The sequence below is a fragment of the Falco cherrug genome, chromosome 11 (assembly GCF_023634085.1).
Source record: "Falco cherrug isolate bFalChe1 chromosome 11, bFalChe1.pri, whole genome shotgun sequence".
In the NCBI taxonomy this organism is placed as follows: domain Eukaryota; kingdom Metazoa; phylum Chordata; class Aves; order Falconiformes; family Falconidae; genus Falco; species Falco cherrug.
This window is the reverse complement of record NC_073707.1, coordinates 23,642,814-23,658,356: the sequence shown is the minus strand read 5'-3', so window position 1 is coordinate 23,658,356 and position 15,543 is coordinate 23,642,814. Positions and strand designations below refer to the sequence as shown.

General features: G+C 45.5%; 1 protein-coding gene across 2 annotated transcripts in view; it reads left to right on the top strand.

Annotated features, from left to right (window-relative positions):
- Positions 1 to 11,654: 11,654 nt before the first annotated feature.
- The window catches only part of SENP5 (SUMO specific peptidase 5), a 125,199-nt gene continuing 121,310 nt past the window's right edge, over positions 11,655 to 15,543 (top strand). For both annotated transcript variants that reach the window (XM_055724103.1, XM_055724104.1), the window contains exon 1: positions 11,655 to 11,810. The gene's annotated coding sequence lies outside the window, so the exon portion shown is untranslated. The remainder of the gene's footprint in view (positions 11,811 to 15,543) is intronic.

Genomic DNA, 15,543 nt, shown 5'->3' with positions numbered 1-15,543 from the left:
GAAGATAAAGGACTGGAAGAAACAGAGGAGGGTGAAAATAAGTCTTTCTAAGGGAAAAGGAGTATTCAGGGTGCAATTTTCATGAGATACAAGCATTTGGAAATTCAGTAAAATATGTCTGCAATGTTTTTTGTAAGCAACAGTAAATGAAAGTACAGATAGTTCTGGACTTAATCTATACATTTGTCCTTGGATTTAGGGCTAGCTCAGAGCAATTTTCCAGTTTTGCGCTTCAAGTCCATCTCTACCTGCTTTACTGGCAGGTTCCACTGCACTGAGGACAATACTGGTAGACACAAACAGAGCAGGACCTTCCACGGAAGAAGTGGTTCCTAGGAGGGGCTTGAGAGCAAAGTTTCAAAAGCATGATGTTCCCAAAGAAGGGCCAAATTTTTCAGAAGGGCTGAAAAATAAGCACTCCTGCTGTGACAGATGGCTGCGTATTTCAAAAGATCTTGCCATTAAAGCTGGCTGGAAATTGTCTATTCTTTTGTTTTTGACAGGAACTTGGGTTTTCTGTTAAACATAATAATAGTGGAGAATGGGCAGATTTCCTTTCGGTGTTCTATTTCAATGTGAGAGTTTTAATTGTGTTGTTCAGGGAAACTCTCACTCCTCTAATACATTTATTTACAACTTGCTGTGCTGGAAAGCCATGTGATAGATGGTTCCGAAAGTCTGATGACCTGCTCTGGTCCCTCAATGGCATGAAGCTTTTCTGAAGCTCTAGCCGAACACAAGTGTGCTGTGTGTGATGTTGTGGACAGAGCACTCAAGCACACTGCTTCCATTCAGGTTTTTGTGGGTAAGTTTCTGTTTAGGTTTTCCAGAGTGGGTTAAGCTTTGAGATACTTGATTTGGGATCCTGAGCCATGCACTTCAGTGGGTGAATGCCTTCACTTGTGGCTGTTCACATTCAGGATTGGGAGTGAAAGTCAAGCTGTATTTGTATGTACCTGGGCACTCTGACAGTGGGATGTTGGAACTTGAAGCTGTTTGTCAAAATGTGTGTTTTAACATTTTCATGCTTTAACTTTCCCATCCATAAACTGGAGGTAATTCTTCATCATCAGCAAAGGACTTAAAGGTTCAGCATTTATGCATGCAATTTTGGAGAAGCAGAAATCCAAAAAATCCTTCTCTTCCATCTGAAAGTCTCAGAGCTCTTTTAAACTGTTAATTAATTGAGCAATCATAATGATGTGCCTGTGGGGATGAAGGGGGAGGAATAATTTACAGGTGGGAGAAATGAGGCATGAATGACTTCCTAGCCTTACCTGTGCCGTGCTGTTAGTCTGTGTCAGATCCAGACAGATACCGTCTGTGCTGTCTCCTTTTGCATCTGTGATGGGTGGCTGGGAACATCAGCTTCCTCCCCGCTTCCTCCTCTTCTTTTGTAGGGAACCCATTTCCTTATCATCAGGCTGCTGTTTCATGGAACATGTTACAAGGAGTTCATGTGGCCCATCTCTTTGAAGGAGCAGGCTTGGAAGCTGGGACATTTGTTTCAAGTCCCGAGTGCCACCCACTGAACAGGGCATGGCCAGAGAGCTGTCTCCACTGCAAGGGAGAAAGGGAATCAAGAAATGAAACTTCTGGGTGCTCTTAGGACAACTGCACGTTCTGCCCGGCCTTCCTCCTCCTGACCTGATGCACAGCCAGCTTACTATGCACCATCCTCTGCACACCTCCCACAGCAATTCAGGTTGTATCTTTGCTGCACTGAGCAGAGTGGCTCAGAATATCTGACTTGGCTCTGGTATACCAGCTCATCTCTGAGGAGCACCGTGGGCCCTCTCTGTCACCCTTCCTTTCCTGTCTGAACCCCTGTATTGGGCATCAGTAGATATCTGTACAGAAAACGTTGTGAATCTTCCGGCATACGTAGAATAAATGAGCACAAGGTTAATTCAAATTGTTTAAAATTGATGGGATGGGCAGGGTAAAAGTACTGCTTAGGAAAACACACAATTTCATCTACAGCTTGGCTGGGAATCCTGTTTAAATTTGGTTCTTAAACACAGCTGTGAAACTCATGAAGATGTCACATTGGTTGCTCACCCAGCAACCTTTATAGCCTCCTGGGAAGGTAATAAAAACACCAATAGAGAGCATTAATTCTAGCAGGCTGCTTCGCTTCATTCCTCTGGCTGCTCCTTGTCGAGCTCCTGCAACTCAAGACATGAAGTTTTTCTTCTAGCCAACCTCGTTCCAACTGCATCTCCCTACCAGTTACTCATATCTGGAAAGGAAAAGAAAAATACTGACATAATTTGCTGGTCCCTGGAACACTGGGGTTTTTATTTAACCAACAGGGCTTATGGTTACCTTTAGCCATGGCTTTTTAAGTAGTATTTAGCTGGATAGCAGTGATAAGCCCTCCAGGAAAAAGCAGTGGTAAAGTGGTGGCTCATGATAAATACTTTGTACTGTCTATAGTCATGTTTTCCATTCTTTTTCAGTTTATGTATCTTGTAAAAATTTTCTGGTAAAGCTACTACCTCCTGTGTGGTGAATTTAAGCCTATTGATTTCTAGCTTTCCTAATTGCATTTTATAGACCCCCTACTGCAGCTGGGACCAGAGCTTGAAACACTCTGTTCAGCGAAATGGATTGTCTTCCACAGGTCATTGACACCCTATATTCTGCCTTATCTAAATTAGGCTGTCTCCAGTATTCTCTGATCTAATCCCAAAAGTAAAGGGTGTGTGTTATGTGCAGATACAATGCTTACACATAAATTTCCTATTGAGCAGATATTGGAAAAGGAGATGAAAGCAGGTAGAGCTTGACCTCGCAGTTCAGCGCACATGCAGCCGGGGATGCAGTGCCTGCTAACAGCTGGCTTTTCTGCACCTCGGCAGGTGATGGAGTTCCCACTAGTTCAGGAGCCCACTGCCAATGGTTATCACATGCTGTTGTGAGAAATCTCATCAGTCAAAAGTGTCTCATAAATAATTTAGAGGAAAGCAATTTGCACACACAGCTGTAGCTGTTTGCAAAGTCACAGTTATACCTGCCAGGGCAATGTGGAAATGGAAATTTCAAAACCATTTTTTGAAGTAGCCGGAATGGTCTAGCTTGGAGCTAGGGTTGGTGGGTAGTTGTTGATGAGTAAGAATTAATTGCACTTTCATGTCTTTTTATGTGTAATGAAATCCAGGAGAGAATTTTAGTATTTTTTGCATATTGGGAAAGGGATCAAAGGGATGCATAGTTTGAAAAACTCCAGCAGTCAAGGCCTTATCCTTCCAGAGGCTCTGCAACTCGTTCAGCTTCAGAGTGAAGGGGACAAGTTTTAACAGAGACTTGGACTTGCACTTTGAAGGCATCAGCTAGTTAAAGCTTGTCTGTATGTACAGACTGTCCAGGGAGGATAGGCAGGAGGAAAAGTCAGAAGATATTGCTTGAAATATCTCATCTGAGTATGCTTGCCTTGACAGATCGATGGGAGTAAATTGCTTGAAAACTTCTGAGTAATGACAAGGGAGAAAGGAACCTGCTCTTTAAGAATCTCAAGCAACTACAGAGAAGGTGAGAAAACAAAGATTTGTTTGTGCAGGTGAGTCCTGGGAAGGTGTTATCCACATTAAATCTGGAGATGGCACCAGGCTGGGGAGGGCATGTAAATATATTTTAGGATAGGGTTAGACATCACCTACCTTGATCCTACCTTGGGACAAGGGGATGGACCAGATAACATCGCAAGATCCTTTCCAGCTCTTCTGGTAGCTGTGCATTCAGTCACAGTATCTCTGCTAGCTGAGTGCCCATAACATGTTTATCTTTAGAGGATGCCCCCTTAGCTAGGGAATAATTACTCTAGTTTTACCAACTGAGAACTAAATCACAGTGTTTTGCCAAATTAGGCTGTCTCAGACCTAAACTCTGAGATTCTTCCTAAGAGGAAGTCTGACATTGTAATGCAAAAAATGCATTCAGATGTGTTTTGATTGTACTATGAATGCTACAGAACAGTTCAACCTACGCTTAAAGACCAGATGAATTACAAAAGATTAGAGTTACAATTTGTAGCAGTGGCATTATTTTACTTTGTGGTTCTCCTGTGCAAAAATATATCACAGTTCTCACTGTTCTCCTCACCATTTGTCCAGTTCTTCTAAATCAGACTGCCGTCACCTGGCCAAGAAAGTAGCATAGAAGCCCGAGGAACTACCTGCCACTTTCTGGTGATCAAGGCCTCCATCCAAGAAAAAATTCACTGGTGAGGCTTAGTAAATGAAAGCAGCAGCTACTCATTGACTATGAACTGGATGAAAATCCCTGCAGTCAATCAATAGGCTGCCCTAGCTGGTCTGGCCTCACAGAGACAAGTAAGACCTCCTGTAATTGACATTAGTCACACTCTATCTAGAAATCTCTTACAATAGATTTTGTTTCACTGCAGTGGGAACTTTCTCTAATATCTTATTGAATACATCGTGGCGGTTCACTTTTTTGGACTGCACAATGATTAGCCATTAGTGTATTTTGCTAAGATGCTCAACTCAGCTATTTCATTTGCTTATTTCTTTCATTTATTTATACTTGTTAAGTTTTCTTAGAATCCAGGAAAAGTCTGGAAGAATGTCCTCTAGAACTGCAGATGAATAGTTGCACAACAGCCAGAACTTTAGTAACCTCAAAAATCTTTATTGAGCTGATATTCAGCCTTCAGGTCACTGGGGTGAATTTGGAGTAGCTGGGGTTTTGTCTTCTTGTGAGTTAATCCAACTTCATTCTAATTTAACAAGTTAGCTAGCTGTGATCAGCATTTGGCTTTTAAGTCAATGTAACATATTTTGTAAGATTTTAGATCGCATTATCTTGTGAATCACAAATAAGTGTGCAAGACATGTTAGTTAAAATAACTATCTAACATGCATTAAATGAACATCTTTCCCTCCTATCCAAAGAAAAGTAGTGACTGCAGAATCTGGATCACTATCCATACAAGTCTACAGGGATATTTACAGGTAGCCTTCTTGAAGCAAGCTGATCTTTACAACGTTATTGCAGGTATGTATTGACAGTACTGCAATGCAGAAATGTGAGAAACTACTAAAAATCTCAACTAGGTCAGATAAGAACGAGTCAGGATTTTGTCTGAAACAATAAGCATAATGTTTTCATAATACAAGAAAATATTCATTGTAAGGAAAGAGATGAACTTTTGTGTTTAAAAAGGGTATTATCTGGCTACAGGTTTTGGCTGGGCTCTGCTAGTGACTGCACTGTACATGAAGGTAAACATCTGCCTTAGACGGTACCTTCTGGATCCAGAGGTTACCGCCTGCAGTCTCCTATCACATCCCTGCTCTGGGACCTATTGAGTCTGGATTGGGATGTCTATCCATTGTCTTTGATGATAAGTTAGTCGGGGAAGAAACCATTCTTCACGAAAGGCGGGATTCATCTCCCTCAACTTTAATTTCTAGGAACTGTCTGAGTTTGTCCACTATGAACGGAAAAAGAATGGCTTCTTCACCTGGAGATTCCTCTTCTAATCTACATGGCATGACTTTGTGCTGGAGGAGCATGTACTTTGCTGTTCACTTCAGAAGTCCTGGCAGCAAGGTCAGACTGGATGCCTCCTTTTTACATAGCCAATTTTGGTTAATACCACAATAAATTCTAGCTCAGTAGGTTCCCTGACACTTCTTAATGCTAGCCTAACTTCAGTAACATTGTACAAGTTTTGCTTTGGTTAAGTTTTTGTGGGATTTTTTAGTATACTAAAGCTAATATGGACTCCTTTAATGAACCTTGTTTTCCCTTTTAAGTCTCAGCCATTAGCAATAATCTATATGCTTAAACCTTCAACAGTTTATCAGTTTGAAGTTCAAATGCTTATAATCACTAGTAGTGGGCCAGCCGAACTGGATGCCTTTTAAATGCAAACAACCAATGCTTCAAGGTAATAAGGTTGCTTATCCACCTGGGGCTCAGCCCTGCACAGAAATCTCTCATTTGACTGCATATGTGAGAGTTTGCATTTGTTTTAAAGGCACTAGTACAGAAGAGGTCAGAGAGGTTTAGCTCTTTTGGCAGTGGGATGTGGCTTTTTCTGTAGCTCCTCCAAGGACTGCAAGGAATCAGAGGCTGTTTCTGAACACTTTTGGATCCTTCCATGGGGTCAGGATGCTGTCTTCTTAGCTTTTAAAAATTTCAAGGACACAGAATGAAATGGTGTCTCTGAAGCAGAGACTGACAGTGACTACTGGTCTGCTGCTGCATTTCTTGAAATACCTAAATCAAACCATACCCATCTCTATGAGATGATAGTTCCCAAGCTGGAGTGGCCCTAGTTTGGGTTGGGGCATTCCCCTTTCTCTTGTAACTTCAACTCAGAAATTGAGCACATGTCTGAAAAACAAATTTGTCATCACAAACATTTTCTGTAAGTGACAGGTCGCCAACTAAATTGCCTGGATTTTCTTTCCCTGGAGTAATTTTTGAGTAGAGATGAATAAGCTATTTTATTTGTCAGTTCTAATTTGGAAAACAAAGTTCATTATGTTTCAAAAAGCAAAGTTTATTATGTTTCAAAAGCCTTAGATATATCAGACAAGCTCCAGATTATATTGTGTGAATGTCTTGATAGGACACTGGGAACTGCTGACATCCTTGCCTACTTCATTTTGAACTCCCCATTTGATCTTACTTTCTCCTAGTTGATTCTCCCAGGCTAAGAAAAATTCATAAACACAATTCCTTTTTGCTGATCTGAAAATATGTGGGAAGGCCCCTCCAGCACTCTCCTTTCTCTCTGAAGATGGTCTCAGCTTCTCCAGCCTCTCCTAATAACTGACTTTACCGACTGTAACATCCTCATTTCTGTCCTACAGTGCACATTCTGCATCCTTCTCCATGTACAATTCTGATGCTGCAATAACTGTAGTTATATACTGCTTTAGAAGGAGCTGGAAATTACAATAATGGTATCATTTGGGGAAGCTGATAATCAACTCTCTGCTGCAGGAGGCTTTTACCTCTTTTTTCTTTCAAGTTCTAAGAATTGCAATGACAGTTTGGCCCTGCTTCTAGTTTATTCCTTATTCCATTTCACTCTTTTGTTTCTGATGAAATAACCCCTCACAATCTGATATGAGTGAAAGGCAGCACGCTATCAAAAGAAAGTCCCGTGTTTGGCTGCCAAGCAAAGGACAAAATGTACCAGTAGGATGCTGTGCATCAGCAGTGCTTCCAGGAGGGAGCTTTCTTCCAGATCTTGCCCCCAGTGTGTCACTGTTAGAGAGAACAGAACCAACATGTTTTAATGAAGAATATTGGCAGTTGGCTGGAAGAGAAGAGACTGTATTTATCCTTTCTGTAACACCATTTGGACTAGCGTCTTTTATGCATGTGTAAGTGTTGTTGTTCACTACAAGAGCAGTGACGGGGCATACCTATTCTAAGACCATGGTTCCATAAACATTTTTTCTGGTGGCTCACTGGATTCCTGCCTACCCTTCCAGCCCTGACTGCTTCAGTCTGCCTCCAGTGGTCCCTGTGCAATGCCAGAGAAAAACTGTTGGGTATCGCTTCTTTTTATTTATTTTTTCCCCATGTGGATAAATGCAAGCATTCAGTTTCCAGTGAGCTTCACAGATATTAGTAGCGGTACATCTGAAGGGACAGTGGAAGGGAGATACAAGAGTGAGTGAGAGTGGCTGGAGGCAAGAAACTTCCCCAGCTGGTTTCACTGCCTAAATAAACATGTAGGATTGTACCTAGAACTATCTTTAAATTACCTAGCTGAGTAGCAGCTCTGGTGAGCTACAGAGTGCAGCAGACTGTAATCACCTGGATATTTTCTTTGTTTCTCAAGTGGGCTCTGCAGCCTGCACTGTATTGGTATCATGATGACGCTGCCTGTGGTACCTGGAATAGCTAATTTAAATATAGCCTTTATGTGGTCTCAGTGAGCTCTGGTCTGTGCAGACGTACGGCACAATTATGGACTATCCAAGTCCAAAGCTACATGCTGTGTTAGGGGTGCCTTTCTTTGACTTCTTCAGTCCCTTTTACGGTTATATCTGGGGCCAGTTGACTTCAATCTGCTTGTTTTCAAAACGTGGCTGCAGGGCAGGTAAACAGCCCTGTCCGTGTCCTGTAGAGTGAGATGTGAGAAGCACTCAGAGACTTGATTATTTTGCAAGCAGCAAGAATCACCTGGGACTTCATGGCTCCCAGCTGTTTGAGGGCAGCCATCAGTGCCACAGCAGAGCTGACAGCCTGTGTGGCTCTTCATCCTTCAGCACAATGCTGAGTAGCTTCACTTAAGCCACCGGTGAGGGTGGTCCAAGCTATTCTGATTTGCTGCAAAGTGGACAAGGAACTGAAGTATTTTGTGCCCTGCAGCCTGGGCTAGAATGGTAACAGTCTCCAACCAGCAAGTGTTGGTGGCCACTGTAGGGTGGAGCACTGCCCTGAAATGCCAGATGCAGGGAGGTTTGCTCTAGGAGTTGTGGTGGGGCAGAATGTTGATGTTAATACACATCATCCTCAATCACTAAGCATCCTCTCTCCCTCAAGAAAATTAGCCTTCCCTCTGAAATCATTGTCAGTGTTGTAATTATGAAAGTACAGATATGTTAAATGCAGTTGAGTAAATGTGGAAGTAGCAGTGGGTTTGTATTTTAAAAGCTCTGCCTGTATTTATATAATTGGGTTATAATCATGGAGGAGAAACTGGAAACCTCACCTTGCGGTGATGGAAATGTCAGAGGTGCCCTCATCCTCACCTTTGCCAGAAGTTGCTTTGGATGATTTGTGCAGGCCATGGAGCACACTCTAAAGAAGCTATGAGAAGTCTGCTTTTAAAACATTGTGAGGTGTTTGTGTGTTTTTTTTTTTTAATCAGGCCACTTTGCAGATCCAGTTTGGAGTTTGCTGCATATATTACATTGCCGGCCCTTGCTTTGGGCTAACTGATTTCTAGTGAGATGAGCAGCTGGAAAATTGGCAACCTCTCAATGAGGTTTGTGCCTATTTACAAGGCTGTGGTGATACAAGGCTTAATTTTTACCAAGTCCATTGAATTCAAGAGAAGAAGAAATGCCACTTTTTGTTAACTGTAAGATAGAAGCCAATGTTTAAACTTTAGAATATTCACCTCTGAGATACGCTGAAGTGATCTTCTTTTCAGGAGGTGCTGTGTGTTTGTCCTTGCATGGGAGGACAAAGTGAGCAAGTAGGGGTGGAGGCACCAACATCATGAGTAGAATGTGGGTCTGTGGGGTGGCCGTGGGGAGGTCAGCAGCAGAGGCAGGGCTGCTCTGACTGATCAAGATTCTCTTCAGTAACTGGGCAGGGGCAGAAGTACAGGGGCAATGGGGATGTTTCCTCACAGGGGAGTCTGGGATATCTCTGTTGCATTCATGCTTCCTTCTCACCCCTTGTATTGCTGTGCTATAGAGGGATTAACCTCATGAAGTTTCTTATGGCCTGGAGAAACTTCAGACTTCCTGAAGCACGGGCCAAAGAGCCACACTCCATTGTCTATAGTTGCATTCAGCTTAGAGTTCGCCTGCTGTGAATGTACCTTTTTAAAAACTTTTCTACTTTGTTGCAATCCTTTTGATGTATTTATTGACAACTTTGTGCTGAGATGTACAGATATTTCTGCCAGTGTAGTCTCTACATCACAACTTGGAGCTATGTGAAGGAATGTGCAAGCTCTTTGGAGTGGTCCTTAACTTTATTCCTATTCAGAAGTGGAAAAATAGGCAGGGACAACAAAGAACAATTTTAATTTTCCTTCTTAAACCCTGCCAGTTTGAACAATCTTTTCCTGAATTTCCTGATGTGGCTATTCACATTCTTTCGTGAATTCAGACTGGCTGTTAGCAGCCTCCAAATAAAACATGGTTATATGGAGATTTACCTTGGCCCTGTTCTTGCTTGGCGACATGAGATACAGAGCAGCCAACTGGTTCAGCTCATGCTACGTGTCCTCTTCCAGCAACTGCTTCCTGTACAAGCTCACTGCTGTCCAAATTAACGGGATTGTTGCTCAAGATGTAGGATATTTGGTTCTGGTGTTTGTGTGAGTGATCAGCGAAGTCAGGAAACTGCTTTACAGAGCATTCAAAAGCCCTTTATTCTGAAAGAATCAAATCCAGGCTTCTGTTAAATGCACTAAAGGCTGCCATCATTAAAACATTGGGGCTGCAAGTTTGGCCACAAAAATGTTACAGTAATGCAGTTGGTATTCAGTCCTTTCTGTCAGCGTTGCCAAGTCTGGCATGCATGCCTTTATTTACTTATTTATTAATTTTCACAAGTCTCGTGTCTTTCATGCATTCCATAAAGCCTCAGTGTTTACAGGCATTTTAGTCATCTGAGAATCTCACCTTCCAGTTTTTAAAGATCTGCTACTAGCCCTGGTGGACAGACAGGAAGCAGGAACGTGTGATAAGGCTGATCCTCACAGGCAAAACCAGGCGGCTTATAAACCCCCACATTTAAAAAGTCAAATCATAACTTTTTTTTTAAGAGGGTCTCACGAACCTGGGTTCCCATTTACGTGTCTCAAGTGCCTGGCGTAGACTGTACTAATGATTGCCTGGGTCAGGCTGTGGTTTGAGTGCTACATGCAGAGAGCCAGAGAGCACTGCAGCCCTGATGGACTGGGGGAGGAATCCTCGTTCCATTTATTATATTCCTGTTTTAACTTCATGGCCTGAGCATTGCCTTGTGCACCCTGTTTACTGTGTGTTTCATAAAGGCCAGAGGACTCATCCTGTTGCTCTGAAACTGCTTAGCCCATCTTTGGCTGGATTTACTGTACAGGAAGAACAAACGGTTGCTTAGGAAAGCACTGTATTTAACGAGAGAGCTGGGCTGGACTTTTTTCAAACAAACAAATAAAAGCCAGCAACTCTCAGTTTGGCATGGACTTTGCCTTTTTGTTTGTTGCATCACCCCATTGTCTTCTCTATCCCTTTTTTTTTATTGTTTCTTTGTTACAGCATTTCACAGCCTGTGGCCTGGACGCTGTAATTCCTGAAGGAATGCACGGCATAATGGGTACTGCATGATCACAAAGCAGTTCACCTCGCGCAAAGCCGTAGCAAAAATGATGTATCATGGCGGTCTCCCAATCTTCCCTGCTTCACTGACTTTTTTTTATTTGGAGAAATTCCTTTCGCTTCTCCTCACAGGGGCTGCCCAGCCCGGAGAGGAAGCGTAACCTTTCTCCACCCAGCAACAAAAGTGTGGCGGTATTGGAGCGCTTCCCATTTTCATGGTGTCTGTGCACAACACATCGCAGCAGTGAGAACTGGCCGGCGTCTCCTTCCCCAGGCTCCAGGCCGCGGGGCAGGGGCGTTCGCCCGACCGCGGAACGCAGCGCCGGGAGGCGCCAGCCCTGCCCGCGGCCCGGCCCGGGGCCAGCGGCCCTGCCAGCCGCCCGGGGCCCGAGCCGCCACGGCATTGCACAGTCCGCGTGTTTCAGGAGCACCTCCACATAGCGAGACACAAATTAACGGGGTGTTTTAAATCGCCAGGTTCGGCGTTAGCAGGCCGGCCCGGGCCGAGCAGGGTCACCCTCAGCCGAGGGACAAGGGCCCCAGGCAAGGCCCGCGCCGCCTTTGCTCGGGCCTCCGGAAGGGCAGGAGGGGAGCCCGGCGGGGCAGGGCCTGCTTGGCCCGGCCCGGCTCCGTGGGCGCAGGCGCGGTGCCCCGGCGGCCGCTGCCCCCCGCCCCGTCGCAGGGCTGACGCGCCGGCGCAGCGCGCTCGGGACCGGCGTGCGGCGGGGGGGGCGGAGCGCGGCCCTGGCGGTGGCCGGGAGCAGCCGGGCGGAGGTGAGGCGGGGGGCGGAGGTGAGGCGGGGGGCGGCGGGCCGTTACGGTGCGGGGCGGCGGCCGCGTGCCTGGGCCGCGCAAGTGCGGGGTGGCGCGGCCCGGCGAGCGGCCCCGGGCCGGTCCCGCCGTGCGGGCCGGGGGAGCGGGCGGCAGCGCCCGCCCGGAGATGCCGGCGGGGCGCTCGGCCTTGTGCCGCTCGGGCTCGCCCCGTCCCCGGTGGGTGGAGAGCAGCGGGGCCGGGGCCGCGGGGCCAGGGGGCAGTCACCGGTGAGCGCGGGCGGACGGAGGCCGCGGGCCGCCTCCCGGGCCGCTCTGCAGGCCTGCCCCCGGCCTGCCCGCCCGCGCTGCCGGGAGGCGCGGCCGCCGGGCTCCCGGCGCTGGCACAGGGATGGCCCGAGCCGACGGGAGCAGGGAGCCCGGGCACCGTCCTGGGGCGGTGCGGGGCCCTTCGGTGCCAGTCCCTCCGAGGGCCACGGGCAGGCTCCGGAACTGCAAGGCTGGGAGAGCCGGGGCGCTGGTGGCGGTGAGCAGCCGTAGAAGGGGATTTCCAGTGGTTCCAAGAGGTGTTTTTTCCGTCTTCGAGCTCTCAGCCCCACTTCTTTGTCCCCAAGCTGCCTTTGGTCACAGAGGCCCCCAGCCTCTTTGCTTTTAGCAGAGAGCTCACCTGCTCCTGTGCTGGTTGCCCTCCCAAACTGGGCTGCACTGGTGAGGCAGGGCCTGGGCGCGCAGCAGGGGTGGCTGTCACAGGTGGGTGCTGAACCCCGGGGCAGCAGCAGCACAGCTGTGTTCCTCGGCTGAGGACTGGGTTTAACTAACATGCTCTCCCTGCAGCCATCTCCGTGCTAAACTTGTTGTAGCCCAGACTTCTAGCTCAGAAGAGAAGTGGATTGCCTTTGGTAATAGGCTCACCTGTGCTTATTTATGTGTGTTGATAACACAAGTAGAGAAGTCATCTTTTTTCAGAGCTGCAGGAGTATGTGTTTAAATACTTGTGAAAATTCACCGTTTCTGAAGGAAGGCCTTTAGAAAACTTAAGGGAGACCCTTGATCCCAGATATGTGTAAGGACCTCAACTGAAATTCCAGTTTCTGTTCCCTTCACAGGGCTTCGAGAGCAAGTCTGATAGACTATAGTTTCAGCGACTTGCATGCTTCTGCCTTGCAGACATATTCAGGAAGGAGGGGACAAAGCTTGAGTGATTCTTCATTAAAATCAATCTGAAGTCTGAAGATTAAAAATTGTGTCCTTATGCCTTACTTGTACAAAAGTAACTTGGGGATTTTCAGTCTAGAATTTTTTCTCTTTCATCACTGTGATTTGTGACAGCATTTCTCTTAAACGCTATCTTATCGGATATACATATCTCCACTAATCTACTTTAGCCTAAAGGAGGATGTTTCTGTCAGTAAATTATTATCATCTTGCCAGAAATAAATTTAGCAAATGCGTAGCCAACTGGGTGAGATGGTGGGTTGGTTCCCGAAAGCACTAGTTGAGAGAAGGGAAGAGACCAAAGTAACTAAGAGTTTAAACCTTGCAGTGTGATAACTGAGGTCATCAGCTGCATGCCCCACTGTGTTCCCATGCGTTGTTAACTTTGGACTTTGGCCATTTCTGTATGGTCTTGTGTTAATACGTTATGTTTTGTCAAAGTGGATTCCCCCAGGGCTTGTTTCACCTCTGGGACAAAATTTTTGGTTAACAATTCGGAGAACTGTGCTGGGCAGGTCAGAGAAGAAAGCAGAGAGAAGATAGTTTGCAGTTCTGTGAACCCACATTACTTCTGCATGTGCTAATTTGAATAATTTCAGACTTCCTGACCTTATCAGCTTAGTTCTGGCTATGTGGTCGTTTGAAGAGAGACACCCTTCCACAGCTTCCTCTCTCTCTTTCCAATTTTGGATTCCGCTTGGGGGAGGGAGGGAGGGCATCTTCTTGCACAGCATATCCCAGCTCTCTAACCTCAGGCCTGCTTTCTCCTTCTTGCTTATCCTCTGTCTTTGAGAGAGCCTGCCCCAGATCTCCGTGGGGAAAGGCTGGACTCCTGGGTGTTGACGGAGTCGCTGCCTCCCATGGCAGCGTGTTGTGCATGAATTCCTCGTGCCCGCACAAGGCCACGCTTCCAAGGCTGTTTGCTTATTTATGTTACTGATGGTCTTCAAAACAAGCTTATTTTATATTTTGAATTGCAGTGTTAAAATCTGGGCAGTCTGGGAGAAAAAACAACAACCAAAGAGTTAGCAAGTGATCTGTGTTTGAATTACCAGCTGCATGTGTCTCTTGATCTGCTGACCACCCGGATGCAGCCCTAGATAACTTGTGGTGATCTAAGTATGAAGTAGCTGCAGTGCTGTGGGTTTGTTCTGTGCATGGGTGGACAAAAGGTTTCTGTGGTCTGAGGCATGAGGTGTCAGATGGAAGCCTTTTGTTAGGGTCCTGTCAGCAGCAGTCGGTTGGGACTGCCTTTCCCATTTCTGCGCTTCTAGTTAAAACCTGGGCTCTCTGAACATGCCAAAAATAAATAGCACTGCCAAGGACTAATTAGTGGTTAAACTGTAACAGGCTTAAAATTGGTGGAAGATGAGAACGCGTAGTGTCTTTTCCAGTACTTCATTTCACTGAAGGTGACAGAAGCTGCAACCATGTAAGTTGCAAACGGAGTGAGCTGCTAATTGCTCTAAGGGAAATACAGCACGTATCTGCACTGAATGTGGTACTTGGTAAAGGATCAAGGGCCTCGCATTCCTCTGTTCCTCTTGTGTAGGTGTTAGGTGAATTTTAGGTGAGCTTTATGTCAAGTTGATATAAAGCGACACTTGCTTGTAACTTACCAGAGCTCTTGGGGTAAGTCTCTATTCTGAAAACTGAGCGGCTCCCAAGTATGTTTCTAAAAGCTTAGAGTACAAAGCAGATCTATTACTAGAATCTGCCATTAGTACAGAGCTGTAACAGTTTGGGTTTGTCTTTGTCGGTGCAAAAGAGATTGTGCCTTTCAGTATTGAATCATTTGCAGATGGTATGTCAAATGCAGCAGAAGGGTTGAGGACTAATGACAGTAAACTTTCACTTACGGTCTTCGGGAGGTACACATCTTGGGCTTTCCTGGGTTTTAAGATTTTGCTGGTGTAATCTTGGCAGCATCCCTGTGCCATGGAGGTATGGCTTATACTAGCCAAATTACACTTTGAATGGTGCAAGTTCCTCAACTTCAGAGTTTTTTCATCTGTGTCAGTGTATGGGATGAAGATGTGACTTTCTCTTCAGGTTTTTAAACTCTGGGTGATGCTTGCTTTATTTTTTGGTCTTAACGTTGTTCACTTCAGTTCCTTTTCTAGCAGTGCACTTTTAAGCAGTCCATTTGCCTTGCTGATTTATGTTGCCAAGTAAAACCAGTAATACTCTTGTAGCACTGATGGGAAAATGAGTTCTTCAAGCAGCACCTTTAATTAAATATTTGCGTATGGATTATCTTTTGTCACTCTTTAAGTAATACTGCTATTAGAAAAGTGAACTCTTTCAGCTCCTAGGACTGGGATTAACTGCTCCTTGGAGGCCTTTGCTTTAAAGGGATCCAGACTCAAAACTGATTATATTTGAAAAGGCAGAGGGGAGGGCAGGAAGGTTTTACTCTGATTCAATGGCTTGGAGTCAGATTTTCTTCCCGTTTTAAGGAGAAACATTTTTGTACAGAAAAAAACTTTCAATGTGGAGAAATTGGTGCATGCATCACAGA